Consider the following 6602-nt stretch of genomic DNA (forward strand, 5'->3'; position numbering starts at 1 on the left):
CACAAATCTCTTTTTCTATTGATGAACCTAGTACTAAGCAATAGTTTTTAGAAGGACTTTTACAAACTTAGTTAATTAGGTTTTCTTAAACATCTTAAAATAGATTTATAAATTTAATATATTCTATTTTCCTTTTTCTTTAAATACTTCGACATATATTTCAGTTATCTATTGCTGTGTAATATCAATCCCTAAAATAGTGACTTAAAATAGTCCTAATAATTTGTGGTGCTCATGAGTGTGGGACCAGACTGGGCTCAGCTAGGCGGTTCTCCCTCAGGGTTTCTCATGTTGTTTCAGTCAGATAGCAGCTCAGTCTAGAATCATCTTTAAGGCTTCTTCATTCACCTGTCTGGGAAAATTCAAACAGATGAGGGCTGAAACAGCTGGGAATCCTTGGGCATCTCTCCCTCTCAATAGTTTTTTCATTTTTGTTGTTGTGTGCTCTTTGTATGAGTATACCACAATTTATTTATCCAATCTACAGTTGATGGGCATTTGGATAGTTTCCACCTTGGGGCAATTACAAATAGTGCTGCTATGAACACTCTTGTACCTGTGTTTCGGTATGCATATGTATACCTTTCTTGGATATATACCTAGGAATGGAATTACTCAGGCATTGGGTATGTAAATACTACCAGTTTTTCTAAGTGATTGTACCAATTTGCATTTCCACAAGCACTGTATAAGAGTTCCAGATGCTTCTCATCCTCAGCAATAGTTGGCATTGTCATTTTTTTTTTCATTTTAGTTATTTGGGCATGTTTAGCAATATTTTTATTTTCCTGATGGGTTAAGTAGCTCTTCTTTCTTTTCTTCTTCTTCATTTTTTTTTTGGCCATATGGATATCTTCTATTGTGAAGTATCTATTCTTGTTTCTTTTTTTGTCCATTGCTCTTTCTTTTTTTCTTTCTTTTTTTTTTTTTTTTTTTTTGACAGAGTCTGGCTCTGTCACTGAGGCTGGATGGAATGCAGTGGTGTGATCTTGGCTCACTGCAACCTCTGCCTACCTAGTTCAAGTGATTCTCATGCCTCAGCCACCCGAGTAGCTGGGATTACAGGTGTGCATCACCACACCCAGCTAATCTTTGTATTTTTAGTAGAGGTAGGATTTCGCTATGTTGGCCAGGCTGGTCTCGAATACCTGGCCTCAAGTGATCCACCTGCCTCGGCCTCCCAAAGTGCTGGGATTACAGGCATGAGCCACTGTGCCCAGCCTGTATGCTTTTTCTTATTGACTTAAAGGAGTTATTCAAATAATCAGGTTAAAAGTCCTTCTGTTACTTACTGAGATTATATATATGTATTTTCTCCTACTTTTGTGGATATTGTTTTTCTCTAAATAGTATCTTTTGATGAACATAGTTTTTAATTTCAGTGTGATAGTTTATCAATCTTTCTGTCTCTGATTTGTGCTTTCTGTGTCATGTTTAAAAAATCTTTTCCTCCCCTGAAGGTACTCTCCCAGTAACCTTCTAGATTTCTTATTGTTTTACATTTCAAAGTTAGACCTACAATCAACCTGGATTTGGTTTTTGTATATATGACTAAGGGCCAAGATTCATTATTTTCCATGTGGATATCAAACTGACTGAGCACTCCCTATTGAAATGATTATCCTATCTCTACTACTGTTCAGCTTATCTTTTGTAACAAATCAAATTTTCCTATAGATGTAGGTCTGTTTCTGAATTTTCTATTGTCTGATTGTTCTATTTTTCTATCCTTTGGCAGTACCATCTGGTTGTAATTATTGTAGCTTTACAATAAGTTTTGATATCTGGTAGTCTTCAAACTTTCTTCTTCAGCTCTATTATAATCTTATGGGACCACCATATGTGGTCCATTGTTTACCAAAATATCATTATATGGTGCATACCTGTATATTCTGAATTCAACTCACCATCTCTACTGCCACCGCTAATTTCAAGCCACCACTACTTCATTCTAAATTAACTTCAATGGACTTATAACCAGTCCTTCTGCCTCATAACCTACACACAGTAAAGAGGTCATTTAAACATATACAAGATCTTATCACTCTCTGGCTCAAAATTTGAAATGAGTTCCTGTTCCACTTAGAATAAAATCCAGACTTCTTACCACGTGATATTAGTCAGGATTGACTTATTACTTGAAAGAACAAAGTTTTATTTCTCTGTTACTCAAAATCTGAGTCTCTATGACTTATAATGGGCACTCCAGCCTGGGCAACAGAGCAAGACTCCATCTTAAAAAAAAAAAAAAAAACTACTCTGTACACTGTAAATTGAGATTCAACATAACCTGGATGTGGTGCCACTCCACAGCCTGGAGGATCACCAAGGCAGGGCTGTCATTACAACCTATGGCATATAGCAGTGGTTTCTCAAGATGAGGACCTCTTTTAATCCCTTTTCCCTACCAAAGAATCAGACCTTACATTGTAGAAGTTGTGCTTTTATTATCTAATAGTGTATGTAAGGCAAAAGACATTTGGATTTCAATAAGATTTTCAGATAAATTTATAGGTTTTAAAAATTAGCCACAACAGTCTCTTTATATGTTTGAAAAATAGCATTACATATATGTATAAAGCAAAAACCCGTGAGAGACCCTGGGGAGAAGAATTGCCTGAAGGAGGAAATTGAGTCCATCTGCAATGTTCAGCACGTCTTCTGTGTCTATTTTTGACCCCCTGGTTTCCTGTAGACATCCACACAAATCTTAAGGTAGAAGTGAAAACAATGCTGTCAGCAGTTTCACGTCTGTCACCATTGAATTCATGCCCTGACATGTGCCTCCTACTCAGAAAGTTATCTGGTGATTATGAGATATCACTTCTGTGATATCATCCTTCCTGAAAGTGTCCTTACCCAGCACATGACCACCAACTGTCACATGATTGCATCACTGCCACAGGGGAGCCCAGGACACAGCACACAAATCGGATTAGTCCAGCCTGTAAACTGAGCCTTTGCTTAATAGCCTGGAATTGCCCTCCACCCCTCAGCCCTCAGGCCTGAAATCCTATTCACCCCTCAAACCTAGTACACATTTCCTCTCCCTACGCACACTCTCCTGGCCTTCAGCTTGCCCTCAGCATTGACCAATCCCCTTCAGGACTTGCAGAGTCCTCTGAGACCGCCCCCCTCAGCTCTCATCCCTCGCTAGGCACTTGAGGGCTGGGGAAGTCTTACTTATTGCTGTGGCCCCAGCACCTCACACAAGGCTACATGTGTGACATTTAGTTGGTAATTCTTTTTTTTTTTTTTTTTTTTTTGAGACAGAGTCTTGCTTTCTCGCCCAGGCTGGAGTGCAGTGGCGCGGTCTTGGCTCACTGCAAGCTCCGCCTCCCGGGTTCACACCATTCTCCTGCCTCAGCCTCCCAAGTAGCTGGGACTACAAGGCGCCCGCCACTATGCCCGGCTAATTTTTTGTATTTTTAGTAGAGACGGGGTTTCACCAGGTTAGCCAGGATGTAGTTGGTAATTCTTAAATGTTGGTTAAACTCAGCTGTTAACTGCTAGTAGGACAATTGATGTGCCCCATTCCGGCAAGGGTATGGTTAACACTTGTGGTTTTAGAGACTTCTAGTTCCACTTTCCAGTTTTCTTTTGCTTCTCTCCCTATTCAAACCAGCAGGAAAAGAGAGTAGTAGTTCAGGGGTTGGTGCCAAAATCCAGAGCCTTATCAGAGGGAATACACAGGAATGGACAGATCTCAGACGCATTTTAAGATATTGAGAGATAGAGTCTGAGTATAAATCATATGTTGGGGGAAGGAGGCAAATGGCTTAAAATAATTTTTTTTTTTTTTTTTTTTTTTTTTAGCACTGTGATGTTCTGAGTCAAAGATGACTCAGGCTTCAAGCCTGGATGATTGGATCGTGGTGGCAGTTATTACCATAAAACAAGGAACAACTTTGGGGAAGATGTTGATTAGCTTTTGGATGGATTGAGTTTAGGCTGTTGTCAGGACACTAAGTGGACACATAATGCAAACAGTTGTTTTCATAGATGAGGGTGAATGCTAAGGATCAGAGAGGACTCCAAGGCCTTCCTAGGGCCCAGGAAGACTCAGGCACTGGGATACTCTCATCACCCCCATGCTCTTCTTAAGGGGAAGAAACCTACCTCCTCTGAGATGGTGGGGCAGCAGGGAGTTGTGATGGTTATCCCAGGCTTGAGGTGTGCCCAAGAGTGAGATCAGAGATGTGTTTGAGGCTGTGGGGAGCAGCATATGTCACTTTCAGAATATCAGACTTGGAACCACTCAACAAGGAGGTCAAGGGCTGGGTGAGAATTCAGCAATTATGGAAGATTGATGTTTCAATATAATATCCTTTTTCCTATAGAGATTTAAAACTTTTAAAATATAATAATTGACACTTAAAATTTTAAAACAAGATGAGTATGTGAAGGCCATTCCTGACACTTATGAAAAGACATTAAGCTCTCTTTTAAAGTTAAGCCTCTCTGTGCCTGACCTTCTCTCCCTGCCTTTGTCTATGCCACTAAGATTACTGCCTTTAATTCAATCCAAGGAGCTTTTATTGCACATTTACAATGAATTATAGTGTTTTGGGGACACAGTGAAAGAGAAAACATAGCCCCTGCTTTTAAAGACCTTACAATCTCATCATAGAGGCCTGACATACATGCAGTAAGCTATTAACCACCATTGCAAGGCAGCATAGTTACTGACTGATAGAACATACGGGTGACCAGGTTCCCTGGGGAAGATAGAACTGGAAGTGGACCCTGAATTATTGGTAGAATATAAAAGTGGGGAGGTGGGAAGGAGAAGGAGCAAAAAGGCATGGAGGTGACATTGACCATAGTATGTTTTAGGGGAATGCTGGCTTCAGCACACTGGGGAAAATGGCAGATAATTTTAGTTAGGCAGAGTAGGGCCAGACTGAGGGGCCCTATTTAGCTAATACATCTTAGTTGCAAGTGCTAGAAACCAACATGAGCAGGGTAAACTGTATAACATGGTGGTTAGAGCTCAGATTCTGAAGTCAGATGGCTTTGGTGTGAATCCTGATATTATCCATTGCTAACTGTAGTGGACAAGTTACTTAATTTCCTTGTCCCTGTTTCCTCATATGTAAAATGAAGTAATACATGGATTTATTGGGAGGATTAAATAAGATAATTTGTGTAAGCTAATTGGAACTTTACTTGGCACATAGTAAATGCTCAGGAAGTTTTATCTTTTTTGTTGATAATGTTGACGATGTTGATAATTATGATGACAAAGCAAAGGAGAACTTATAAGGACACAGGCATATCTTATGGAATTCAAAGTCAGAAATGCCACTAGATTTTATTATGGGACTAGATCAGGAAGCCATCAGGGAAAGCAGAAAGCTGTCGGGGACCCAGTCACCATCTTCTGTTTCTGTTTCTCTTAGGAGAACTGCAACATATTTCTGTTTTCCAACAGCAGTCTTCCCTGTTTCTCTGTTCTCATGGTGGAATATGTTCGCCCTCAGCTCCTGAGTTCATATGGAACAATTCCAATAACCAGAAGACAAGTACGGCTGCCTCTTAGTCATAATTTCAGACTTTCAGGAAGGAAATCTACCTTGTCCAGATTCAGTCAGCTGTCTACTTCTGGTCCATTCAGCTGGGTCTGAGGACAGGGTCATGTAGTACAACTGGGGCTGCCCATCTTCTAGATGGTGGTCAGTTCTTAGAGAAAGGGATGACTCTTAAGTTCAAAAGACACCTCAAGCTCTTTCCCTTTGGTGTGCCACTGAAGATTCTGGTGTCACCATGGGCCGCTGCCCCACCTAGTGTTACCGTTATTGTAAGAACAACACAAAGCCTCTCTTCTGGCGAGGTGTTGCTGATGCCAAGATTCCCATCTTTGACCTGGGGTGGAAGAAGGCAAAAGTGGATGAGTTTCCACTCTGTGGCCACACGGTGTCAGATGAATATGAGCAGCTCTCCTCTGAAGCCCTGGAGGCTGCCCGAATTTGTGCCAATAAGTACATGATAAAAAGTTGTGGCAAGGATGGCTTTCATATCCGAGTGTGGCTCCACCCCTTCCACGTTATGCACATCAACAAGGCGTTGTCCTGTGCTGGGCTGACAGGCTCCAAACAGGTATATGAGGTGCCTTTGAAAAGCCCCAGGGCACTGTGGCCAGGGTTCACATTGGTCACATCATCATGTCCATCGGCACCAAGCTGCAGAACAAGGAGCATGTGATCGAGGCCCTGCGCAGGGACAAGGCCGAGTTCCCTGGCCACCAGAAGATCCATGTCTCAAAGAAGTGGAGCATTACCAAGTTCAATGTGGATGAATGTGAAGACACGGTGGCTGAGAAACGGCTCATTCCAGATGACTGAGAGGTCAAATACATCCCCAATGGTGGCCCTCTGGACAAGTGATGGGCCCTGCACTCATGAGGGCTTCCACTGTGCTGCCCCTCCTAATGCCCAACAATAAATCCTACTTTCTGTCCACCTGAAAAAAAAAAAAGGCACCTCAAACTGACTAGGCATCTACTACAGCAGTGGTCCCCAACATTTTTGGCACTAGGGACTGGTTTTGTGGAAGACAATTTTTCTACGGACCAGTGCAGTGCGGGGACGGTGGTAAGGGGG

General features: G+C 41.6%; 1 pseudogene; it reads left to right on the forward strand.

The window, feature by feature from the left end:
• The first annotated feature begins 5766 nt into the window (after positions 1 to 5766).
• On the forward strand, positions 5767 to 6386 carry LOC100603631 (annotated as a pseudogene).
• Positions 6387 to 6602: the final 216 nt, after the last annotated feature.

The sequence above is a fragment of the Nomascus leucogenys genome, chromosome 21 (genome assembly GCF_006542625.1).
Source record: "Nomascus leucogenys isolate Asia chromosome 21, Asia_NLE_v1, whole genome shotgun sequence".
Lineage (NCBI taxonomy): Eukaryota > Metazoa > Chordata > Mammalia > Primates > Hylobatidae > Nomascus > Nomascus leucogenys.